This window comes from Triticum urartu, chromosome 2A (assembly GCF_056163025.1).
Source record: "Triticum urartu cultivar PI428250 chromosome 2A, HENAU_Tu73, whole genome shotgun sequence".
Classification (NCBI taxonomy): Eukaryota; Viridiplantae; Streptophyta; class Magnoliopsida; order Poales; family Poaceae; genus Triticum; species Triticum urartu.
In genome coordinates, this window is record NC_141874.1 from 392,323,798 (window position 1) to 392,336,524 (window position 12,727).

General features: G+C 51.4%; 1 pseudogene; it reads right to left on the bottom strand.

Annotated features, from left to right (window-relative positions):
* Positions 1–8,487: 8,487 nt before the first annotated feature.
* LOC147985227 (uncharacterized) lies at positions 8,488–9,970 on the bottom strand (annotated as a pseudogene).
* Positions 9,971–12,727: the final 2,757 nt, after the last annotated feature.

Consider the following 12,727-nt stretch of genomic DNA (forward strand, 5'->3'; position numbering starts at 1 on the left):
CAGTAGCTCCAAGCTGATCAAGACCTGCTCATTGACATGTGGACTGATGTCCTGGCAGCCGAGGAATACGGCCTCGAGCGCCCAGCCAAGAGTTACCCAAAGCGTATATGGCTACCTCAGTTCGATGAGGAGGCACCAGATCCCATACCTCCCTCACGCAATGCGGACCGACCACCACGTGGTCGGGATAGTGCGGCGGACCGACCACCCCGCGGTCGGGACAAAACGGCAACTCAGGCCGAACAACAGCCCGCCCCACCGCCTCGCAAAAATAGGGACAGAACAGCTTGGGATCATACATACGACCTTCGGCAGGAGCTGGACAGTAGAGTACGACACACCAGATCAATCTACGGATCGCGAGGACACTTCCCGACTCGAGATGACGACTACCTATTCGGATGTGACAAACCTAGTCACACCCGGGCCGATAACCGCAGACGGACTTCATCAGAGGTGCGACGTGACGCGACCTGATATAGAGGCGCCGCACACCCTCTCTGCTTCACAGATGAGGTGCTGGATCACGAATTCCCCGAGGGGTTCAAGCTCGTCAATATTGAATCATACGACGGAACAACCGATCCCGCAGTATGGATTGAGGACTTTATTCTCCACATCCACATGGCCCGTGGAGACGACCTCCACGCCATCAAATACCTCCCACTAAAGCTTAAAGGGCCAGCTCGACACTGGCTAAATAGCCTACCCGAAAATTCCATCGGTAGCTAGGAGGACTTCGAAGAAGCCTTCCTTGACAACTTCCAAGGTACATATGTCCGGCCACCTGATGTCGATGACTTAAGCCACATAGTTCAACAACTTGGAGAATCAGCCAAAAAATTCTGACTAGGTTCCTAACCAAAAAGAACCAGATCGTTGACTGTCCGGATGCCGAAGCCCTAGCGGCCTTTAAACACAACATCCGTGACGAATGGCTAGCACGCCACCTTGGCCAAGAAAAGCTGAAGTCCATGGCAGCCCTTACAGCACTCATGACCCACTTTTGCGCGGGTGAGGACAGCTGACTGGCTCATAGCAAAAACACAGCCAGCGAGACAGGCCCCTCCGAGGCCAAGAACAGCACCGGCAAGCTCCGACGCAATAGACACAAACGCTGAAGTAATGGCGACAACACCGATGACACCACCGTTAACGCCGGATTGAGCGGCTCCAAGTCCAGCCAGCGAAAGAAGCCCTACAAAGGAACAGTGAGGGACCATCCAGCCTGGATCGCATACTCGATCGTCTGTGCCAGATACATGGTACCCCAGATAAACAAGCCAATCACACCAACAGAGACTGTTGGGTTTTCAAACAGGCTGGCAAGTTAAATGCCAAAAACAAGGAAAAGGGATCACAAAGTGAGGACGAGGACGAAGAGCCCCGGCAGCCGAATACGGTGGGGGGCAGAAGAAATTTCCCCCTCAAGTCAAAACGGTGAACATGATATACACTACAGACATCCCCAAAAAGAAGCGTAAGCGAGCACTTAGGGACGCCTATGCGGTAGAGCCAGTCGCCCCAAAATTCAATCCGTGGTCGTCATTCCCGATCACCTTCGATCGTCAAGATCACCCAACTAGTATCCGGCATGGCGGTTCAGCCGCACTGGTCCTCGACCCAATCATCGACGAATTTCACCTAACACGAGTCCTAATGGATGGTGGTAGCAGCCTCAACCTGCTCTATCAGGATACAATGCGGAAGATGGGTATTAATCCCTCATGAATCAAACCAACAAAGACTACCTTTAAAGGAGTCATACTAGGTGTAGAGGCCCACTTTATAGGCTCAATCACGCTGGAGGTGGTCTTCGGTTCTCCGAACAACTTCCGAAGCGAAGAGTTAATCTTCGATATCGTCCCCTTCCGCAGCGGCTACCACGCACTGCCCGGACGAACCGTGTTTGCTAGGTTCAACGCAGTGCCACACTATGCTTATCTCAAGCTCAAGATGCCCGGTCCACGTGGCGTCATAATAGTCAACGGCAATACTGAACGCTCCCTCCGAACAGAGGAGCAGACCGCCGCCCTAGCAGCAAAGGTACAAAGCGGCCTTCTCAAGCAGCATCATAGCCTGGCTGCCGAGCCCCTGGACATCATTAAGAGGGTCCGGACTGCACTGCAACAGGACAGCGCGGCTCGTCAAGAGCTCGATTAGCAATTCGGCCTCCATCCCAGTCCCGATGAGGTAGTGGCATTCATACCACGTGTCCATAACTACGCACTCAAAATTCCATGGGCATCGATGGAGGCACAAGCTATCCCGGGATCCAAGGTTCGGCTAGACCGATCCCGGACGCACATATAACGTTAATATCTCCTTCTTCCTTGTTTTAGGTTTCTCCTAGGGGGCCTCCTTCGACGGCCTGATTAATGATCCCGTCAAAGGACAAACACGCCGGATTGACACGGAGCACATGTGTACATGGGAAGCCCTAGAGCCTAACCGTTTTCAGGACCCACGCACAGCTCGCCTTCGGGTATGGCATGTCAAATAGCTGGTTGCTTATTGCATTATTTTGTACCAACGTGCTTGGACGCATTAGCTCAACTATAATGGAAACAGTTCATGATCCAAGTTCAATGGCTCTAGATCCTATCTCTGTTCTCCCTTTGTTTTCCTTTATATTACTTATTTCCTAGCAACCATACACTCTGGTACGATTCATATTTGCCAGGGGCTCCCCATCGCCACACGATATGGCAACAAAGTCCGAACAATCCTTAAAGATAAGTTCGGCACCCCGAATTTAGCATTATATGCATTGGCTCCGAATCATGTCTTTGGTCAATAGTTGGGTTGCCCGGCTCCTGTGCTTGCTACCCTATGTTCCGCTAAATCGGCTAGGGTAGTAAAGGGAGAACTACTGCGATTGTGCCCTGGCCTTGACCAGATGAGCACCTCAGTAGAGAAAGCCGAAAACTGACTGTCATGATACGGCGAGAGCCGGTTAGCTGTTCGAGGGTTACAAATCGTTGGAGATTTTTCCGCATTATGCGAAAGATCAGCACTTCCCGATCACATGCTAACAGCACCCTGGCTTGAACCAGGGGCTGTGCCCATGCTTTATTATAAAACTCCTATGGCTAAGTGAGGGCGTTTAAGCTGTATAGTCTGATTGCCTTGTTCGTTGCGCTAAACAACTCCTTCAAGGACCATACAATTGGATCAAGATTGTTTAGATTCCATCCCGAACACCTCCGTACTACCTACGTGAGGGTAGAAGCCGACGACTGGCCAACCCTCAGATTACATACAACACGGCCGCACAGGAGGAAACAATTAAAGCATAACAAAATTACATCACAAAATAGGCTTTGTTTTTTAAAATACAAGGCAAAGGCAACATGAATACATTTATTCAAATACAACATACTGCGAACATTGTGCCGCCGCAAGGTGAGACCCCTCCGAGACATCCGCAAAATACCGTTCGGGCATGCGGTGCTCCTTGCCCTCCGGTGGCCCTCTGGTCACCTCGACGGCGTCCATCTTTGCCCACCACATCTTGCAAAGGGCGAAGGCCATGCGTGCACCTTCAATGCAGGCCAAGAGCTTGACGAGGTCCAGCCGAGGACAGGCGTTCACCATCTGCCTCACGAGTCCGAAGTTGCTGCTTGGCATAGCTTCGGCTGACCATAGCCGGATTATCAAATCCTTCATGGCTAGTTCGGCCACACTATGCAGCTCCACCAGCTGCTTCAGCTGATCGGTGAAGGACACGGGATGCTCTGGCGCCGCATACTGCGACCAAAATAGCTTCTCCGTAGAACCCCCTCCTTCGGCTCGATAGAACTCCACGGCATATGATACACTGCTAGGTAAATCTGCAAAAGCTCCTAGGGAACTCCGAACCCGGGTTAGTAAAATGTACTGCTTCTCCGCATACTTGCTTTGCATCTTAAATGCCTTACCCGCCGTGATCTTCTTGGCCTCCTGGATCTCCTAGAGGGCGTCCTGGGCCTCATTCCGTGCGGTCTCCGTGCTCTGACCAGCCTTGGCGAGTTCAGCCCCTTGAACCGACGCATCATGCTCCAAGGCCTCGCATTTTTTCACCGCATCCTGGAGCTCCTGCTGGACTTCTCTAACCCAGGCCTTGAGCTTCTTACGGGCGGCTTGCTGCTGGAAAACCTTCTCCTCGGCCTCGCCCAGGGCCTTCTTCAGGGCCTCGACCTCGGTCGTCACTCCTGCACATATTACGACACTGCAGTCAATATAAAGCGCCTACTCCTTCCGAACACACAGCAAGTCGTCACTCACCTTGCTTCTCCTGGAGCCGAACCTTAACCTCGCCGAGCTTGTTCTCGGTCCGCTCCAGCCTTTGCCTCAGTTCAGAGACTTCAGCAGCATGCGAGGTTGCGGCCAACAGCGACGCCTGCTTATTCATACATATTACGTTAGTCTCCTATCACAAAAGATTGATCCTCTGTCCGGTTCTTCTTGCCGAACACCGGACAATGTCTCAGGGGCTACTGTCTACATGGGGTTTTCCCTCTTTCTTACCTCGAAACCCGTCAATAGGCTGCTGCAGGCTTCATTCAGTCCACTCTTGGCGTACTGCACCTTCTCGATCACCGCACCCATAAGGACACGGTGCTCGTCCATGACGAAGGCGCCTCGAAGCGCCTCCATCAAGTTATCCGATGCCCTTGGATGGACAGGGCCACTGGTGGAAGCGGCGCAACCCCCCTCCTTCAAAGGGGGCTGCTCGCCCGACTCCGGAGCCATATGGGTCTCCGGAATCGTATTCAGCTGAGGGCCGAATTGAATGTGTCCCTCTTCGCCAGTCTCCATGGGGACCGGTTCCCCCATGTGTCCGGCAGTGGAGGTCTCGCCTTGTGGCGCCTCCCGGACAGCGTCCTGGGCTCCTCCCTAGTTCGGAGCGGTCCTCCTGGATAACACTTCGGTGTCGTCCCTGGCCCCGGGAGAATAAGCAGGCGGTGGTAACATGCTCGCCATCTCCGACAGAGCCAACGAACCTCCAGATGATGATCGCTGGATAAGGTCGCGGGCCGGACTGCAATAGTACAATTAACTATGTCAAGATAATGAAGAGAAAGGGCCGGATGCGCGCATGAGCAAGCCATGTCACTTATGATGCGGCCTGGGGCTTAGTGCGGGGGTATCTTTCCGGACTGCTATCAACGTCCCACGCGGTGTTGACCGCTGGGACGCTCTTCCCCTTCTTGGGTGTTTCCGCCTTTGGATGCGCCGAAGCCGTCCTCTTCTTCTTCCTCTCCTCAGGGGGAGGGTTGTTTTCGTCCTCCTCCTCTTCCTCGTCGTTGTCCTCAGGGATAGAGGAATGAGCTTCGTCGTCTTCGGACATCACGTCCGAACTGCCCTTGCGACGGGGGGCCACTCTTGGCCCCCTTGGCCTTCTTCTTGGCCTTCTTCTCTGGCGCCTTATAAGGCGCCGGCACCGGCATCTTCGCTAGACGCGGCATTGTCGGTTCTTCAGGCAGCAGAGTCGGACACTGGATCCGCTTCGCCCTCTCCATCCAGTCCTGAAAAAGTAACAATAAAAGCTCAGGCATCATCCTTGAAACAAACAAGTGGAGAATGCATCAAAAAAGACATACCTCGCTAGCGAGGTGTTTAGCGTTGTGCCCGTGATCTGAATCTGCGGCCGGCAGTTTCTCGTTGCCCTTAAAGAGCAACTTCCATGCACCTTCGTGAGTAGTCTCAAAGAGCCTCACCAGGGTCTGGTGCTTCTTCGGGTTGAACTCCAAGAGAGGATGGCTTCGGCGCTGGCACGGAAGCATCCGGCGAACTAGCATCACCTGGATCACATCAACGAGCTTGACGTTCTTGGTCACCATGCTTTGGACGCGCGTCTGCGGCACTATCACCTCGTCAGGGGAACCCCAGTCCGGACTCTTCTCGACCTAGGAGGTGAGTCGCATGGGAGCGCCGGAGCAGAATTCGGCAGCTATGGCCCAGGTGGTGCCACGAGGTTCTATGATGTAGAACCACTGCTTCTGCCACTCCTTTACCATGTCCACAAAAGTGCCTTTGGGCCAGGAGACGTTGGATAGCTTGCTCACCATGGCTCCTCCGCACTCCGCGTGCTGGCCATCCACCACCTTTGGCTTCACGTTAAAGACTTTGAGCCACAGCCCGAAGTGGAGTTGGATGCGGAGGAAGGCCTCACACACGACGATAAACGCCGAGATGTTGAGGAAGAAATTCGGGGACCGAACATGGAAATCTATCCCGTAATAATACATCAGCCCGCAGACGAAAGGGTGGAGTGGAAACCCTAGCCCGCGGAAGAAATGGGGGATGAACACAACCCTCTCGGTGGGCTTCGGCGTGGGGATGACTTGTCCCTCGGTCGGCAGGCGATGAGCGATCTCCTTCGCCAAATATCCAGCCGCCCGGAGCTCAGTAATGTCCTCCTCGATGGAGGAGACCATCCACTTGCCCTGGCCTCCGGATCCGGACTTGGTTGCTTGAGTGGAAAGGAGATGAGAACTTGGGCGCTGGAGCTCGAGATTGGAAAGGTGGATACAGAGAGAGGGCATGAGAGAGGAAGAGGGAATCCTTATCCCCTTATAAAGGCAGCGAATATTGAACGCCTCCTCACTCTCCTTAAGATTCGCCTATTCCCAAGGGTTGTATAAATGACACGGTTGGGTTACCCATGCCCGCATTGATGAGAATCCCGCGATAAGGGGACACGATCTCTGCTTTGACAAGACGTGCCAATGGCAACCGCGTCTCGGGGCATGGGGCATTGAAACATGAAAGCGGTTTGGAATTGTGACCGGGCAGACGTGATGTCATGTTGTAAAAAGCTGTCAGCATATTAGACTCGTGTAAAAATATATTCTCTCTGCGGTTATGTATGGTGTGTGTGTGTGTGACAGGTCAGGATACTATCATCGCGTCCGAAGACTGTCTTGAAGTTCGGATAGAAGGGAACCCGCCTTGCAATGCCGAAGACAATCTGCACACTGGACTCCTCGTCATTGAAGCCAGGTTCAGGGGCTACTGAGGGAGTCCTGGACTAAGGGGTCCTCGGGTGTCCTGCCTGTTATCCATGGGCCGGACTAATGGGCTGTGAAGATATGAAGGCCGAAGACTATACCGTGTCCGGATTGGACTCTCCTTGGCGTGGAAGGCAAGCTTGGCGACCGACTATGAAGATTCCTTCTTATGTAACCAACTCTATGTAAACCCTAGATTCCCACGATGTCTATATAAACCAGAGGGGGTAGTCTGGAAAGGATATATATTCATTACCATAGTCATACAGGCTAGGCTTCTAGGGTTTAGCCATTACGATCTCATGGTAGATCAATTCTTGTAAACACTCATATTCATCAAGATCAATCAAGTAGGACGTAGGGTATTACCTCCATAGAGAGGGCCCGGACCTGGGTAAACATCGTGTCCCCCGTCTCCTGTTACCATCGATCCTAGACGCACAGTTCGGGACCCCCTACCCGAGATCCGCCGGTTTTGACACCGACAACGGGATCCGGTGCAGACGGGACAGCTAGTGGAGGTGGTGCGGCTGGCGTATATGGAAATATGGTTTCGTCAAAGATTACGTGATGGGACACGATCACACATCGGGAGAGAAGATCGACACATCGGTATCCTTTATGCTCAAGAGGGTAACCAAGAAACACACAGCGAGTAGACCGGGGGGCAAGTTTGTGAGGGGAAGTGGCTTATAAGTTGGGAAAACATAAGAAGCCGAAGACGCAGAGGTAGTCGTAGCGAGGTTGGACGCCGGTAAGCAGGAAGTAGGGTGTGTGGGGCATCGTTTTGGTAGAGGGGCGGCGGTTGAGAAGATGTGTAGCGGTGTGTAGGGATTCTACCCAAAAGGAGGGCGGGAGGTGATCATGGACAAGAAGTGTGCGGACGACGTCGTTGGTAGTGCGAAGCATGCGTTCGGCCTTGCCGTTTTAGCGAGAGATGTGGGGGCATGAGAGGCGGTAGACGATGTTGTTGTTGGAGAAGAAGGTGCGAAGGGACGTGTTAATGAAATCACAGCCGTTGTCATATTGCATGTACTCAATAATGGTGTTGAATTGGGTGTGGATATAGGTGAAGAAGCGGAGAAGAGTGGGGGACGTCTCAGATTTGTGGCGTAAAGGAAATGACCAAGAGTAATGTGAAAAATCATCAAGTACTATGAGATAGTATTTATAACCGGAGAAGCTTACAATGGGAGAAGTCCAAAGATCACAATGGATAATTTGAAAGGGGGCACTTGTACAATTATTGGAAGAGGAAAAAGCTAAGCGAGGTTGACGCCCGAGTTGGCATGCAGTACAAGGGGTGCGTGCTACATTATTACAATCTGGAAGAAAGTCTCTAGAAATAGAAGCAAGTGAAGCTTTGCCCAGATGGCAGAGTCGTTGGTGCCACAAGTCGCCCGAGATGGTGAGGCAAGTGGCGCCGGATGTATAGGAGGCTCCATAAAATGGGTAGAGCGGACTGGGACTACTGGACATCATGAGTGTTGTCCTAGTTGCAAGAGCCTTCACAGAAAAACCATGGGGGTTAAACTCAACAGCAACAGATATCAGTAGATAGTTTGCGAACAGAAATGAGGTCTTTGACAATGTCAGGGCAGACTACAACATCGTTGAGAGAGAGAGGTTGGTGGGAGTGAGTGTGGTGGAGCCAGTGCCAAGAATGGGAAGACGATCGCCATTGCCAACGATGATGCTTGAAGAAAAATGCTTTGGGAAAGGATGAAATGAGGAGAGGTTACCTGCATTACTGGTGACGTGAGTGGCCGCGCCGGAGTCGAGGATCCAGTCGGTGCCATGCGCGGGGAGACCATGCTGGCTGTAGGCCTAGTTGAAGAGGGCGGCCTGGTCCCAAGAAGGCGCGCCGAAGTGGTACGGTGAGGAAGCCGGTGGTGCAGGCAGAGCGGCGGGCAGACCAGGTAGCATCATGGTGTAGGCCTGAGAGTGCACACTCGGAAGAGGACCGAGGACCCCGACGGCGTTGGGAGGAGTCCAGCCAAGGCATGGAGCAGGCAACACCATGCCGTAGGGGGCGAAGTAGCCGGTCCATGGCGCCGGTGGTGGGGGGGTTGAGAGCTACGCCTGCGACCACAGCCGCGATCACCGCCACCGTTGTCGCACGGGCCACCAGAGCCGCGGCCAGGAGCAGGGGCGCGGTCACCGCGATTGTTGGCGGGGCTGGGGCCGCTGGAGATGGTGAGCGCCGCAGAGCCCACCTTCGCGGCTCGAAGGTTGAGGTTGTACTCCGCCAGATCCAGGCGGGAGCCGACGACGGCGAAAGGAGGGAACGGAACCGTGTCACCAAGGAGAGTGCGGATGGTGTCGAGGCGGGCGTCGAGGCCGTGCAGAAGCTGCATCGTCAGACCATGCTCCTTGACGGGGTTTCCCGTGTCGGCGAGGCCATCTGCAAGAGCCTTCAGGCGTCGGGCGTAGTCGGAGACGGTGAGGTCCCCCTGCTTGAGGTTGCGGAATTGGCGCGTGAGATTAAGGTAGCGAGCCCCCTGGTTGGACTGGAAGTAGTCACGGACGCGAGTCCACGCCGTGTACGCGTCGTTGGCGCCCCCCATGATGAGCTCGAGGAGGGAGTCGGCCAGGGTGAAGAGGATCCAAAGGGTCAGTCGTTGATCCAGGGCGAGCCAGGCGGCATCGGGATTGGCAGGGGGAGGGTGAAGGACATGGTGCCGGACGCGGTAATGGAGAAGAACGAAGTTGAAGAAGGTGCGCCACTTGATGTAGTTGTTCTCCGAGGGATCAAGTTTGAATTTTATGTGATTTGAGATGTGGTCTTGATGAAAGTTCAGAAGAGATTGAGGGTCATGGGGTGGGTGGGGAGGTGGTGTGACCATGGTGGAGAGGGCAGAGGAGGCAGCGGGGATGGAACTAGGAGGGAAGGACGTTGCGGCCCGGAGAGCGGAGGCGTCGGTGGCGGCATCGGCAGAGGGAGGGAGGTCGCTGAAGATGTCCTTGAAAGCCATGGTATATGATACCGAGATAGAAAGAGGAAATAGCTGTTATGCAATCGTGTTGATTATGGACAGAGGTTACAGGGTACAAATAGCCTGGTCACAACGACTCCCGCAACGAGAAGCACGCAGGCCAGTGCGGGGAGTGGACCTGGCGATCCTAAAGACTAGGAGATCGTTACAACATGTTACAAGTCATACATACATGTAGATACATACACAGATACATTAACACATAGGAGCCCACAATTCCCAGGAGTTAACTTCCTTCTTGAGATTTTTAGATCTCTCGGTCTCTCGACTTAATTAGCTCGCCTTTGTTTCACTGCCGTTTTGTTTATCCCCATGTAGGCCGGTATATTAACCTATCTGACTATGATTACAAAGGTGATGTGGGACTATTAAACATCAAACATGCTTGACTATGCTAGTTATTGCAGCTGAGCGCCTCAGAGGAGGTACAGAGTTTCATTCCCCTTCGTCCACTTTATTTTTCACGTCTCTAAACACCCCAGTCGTGTGTCTGGTGGGCCCTAACACAACAACAAAGCTACGCACTATTGAAGCAGATGACAAATCTGTCGATGCAAGTGAGTCGTTCTTGAAGTAGTACCATCTCGTGTATATATTTTAAATATAATTACAACATGTGTGTGCATTGCTACAGGATATAAATATTCTAGTATATTAGCTTGATTTACCTGTCAATAATAATGCGATTGTGTAAATAAATTTTCATCAAATTCTGACCGTGAATCACCTTATATTTTGATTAGAAGTTTGGTAAGTAAATTAAAGTGGATAGACACACACAGACACAAATAATAACTAGTAGAATGCCCGTGCGTTGCCACGGGCTAACAAAATATATGCACAACAAAAAATATGCTACTAAAAATGTATATACAAAGAGAAATGCCATGTGATATGGGAGTGGTAGACAATTGACATGTGATGATATCTCATGCTTGTGATGCGGTATATAAATGCATCTCCTCGTCATCTTTCTATTCCCCTCCCTATCTCACAATCTTTTCTTCTTCGTGTGTTTCTCATGGGGGCAAGCATAATCATTGATATGAATAGTCATGAAAATATCAGATAACTACAACCAACAATCTATCATCTGCTCCAAAATTGACACCTATGCTTATCATACATACCAGAAAAAACAGCTACAATGTTGAAGTCAAGACAAAATTTGAAAGAGTATTAATGGACCAGACATTGACAAAATGATTCTGTTAGTGTCACGCAGACCAAATGACATGGCACACACACCAATCTATTCAGGAGTGTTACATTAATCATACAATTTGTTCAGCACATGGTGGCTATATAAATAGTCCAAATATCATTCATGTTGACAGAAATTAGCAATACTCACAGCTACATACGAAATTGGCCGGAGACAATTTTCTAGCATCTTCTATTTTTACACAGCGTCATATGCCAAGTTTCCGAAGATTGAACTTAATAAAGACATGCCTTCACGTCCTTGCAGGAGCTTTAGTGTTGATCTTCCCAATAAATTGCTCCAATGCTGGCGACGAATCTTTCATTCGAGCTTCTATAGCCCCTCCACCGCACAGATCTGTCCGTCTCCACTCACTCGCCTCATAGGCAGCAGCTGCTCCATGTGTTGATCCACTCATTTACATCTCCACTCACTCCCCTCATAGGAATACTGAACCATAAAAATATTTTTAGAGTATTAGGATTGTATCATGAATTATGTTCACTTCTATTAACACCTCAAGACACAAAGCTTTTGTGTTTGGTAAGAAAATTCAGAAGATATGAAGGTAAAATGAAATCATCAATATAATTCCCACCTACACTACTGCATGTAACAGACATGAAATGTCGCGGAAGCTGTTGAAACTTACTTCTCTGGAACAATAATACAGCACGTTCAATACTGACTTGCACATAATTCGCAATTAGCACGCAGGTTTCATCCAGTATGTAGATGCGGTGAACAGGAGCACGTACTTGGATAGAGCATACCGCATGGGGGCGAGGTTCCAGTCCAACACTTCCCCGGCCCTCCGATTTTATTGCAGTACTTTGTATGTCATAGATGCCCTTTATTCACACGTGTAGTACTATTTTTCGTTGACACAGATGAAATCTTAAATAAAACTTCCTAGACTATTACCTCAAATACAAGCTCCTTTCGTTCATATTTGTGGAGCACTTCTCAAAACATACCAAAATATGAAAGTAACTAAATCACTATATTTAACCAATTTTATCTTCTTGGCAAATGAAAGTATAGCTATAGCTTTGTATCAAAAGTGACAGAAGAATTCAACAGTAGTACATTAACTGAGACCTCAGGTATGGGAGTGTTTCTGTCCAAGTACACACACACATACACACACAAATATATAAATTTAAGCAGGGTAATATATATATAGGACAGCACTATTCTAATCCCAGGATTAGAATAGTTATTTGGATCACAGCAGCCCCTATATAGGGCCCTCCCGAACTTCCCTGAACTGCCCGGCCCGACCCGAGTCGCCCCAACAAGATCCCACCCGACCCGAGACGCCTCGACAGGATCCACCTGATCCCCTCGATCTCGAGCCACTCCAGCCCCCCTCCTCGCCGCTCCTCCCCTCCTGGTCGCTGATCTTCGCCGGATCTGCCGCCTCCTTCCCGTCTACAGCTCCTGGCCGGCCGGATCCGCCGCCTCCCCTCCTTCCCCAGCTCCTGGCCGGCCACCGGCGCGGGCGAGCGAGCGGCGGAGGACGTCGGTGC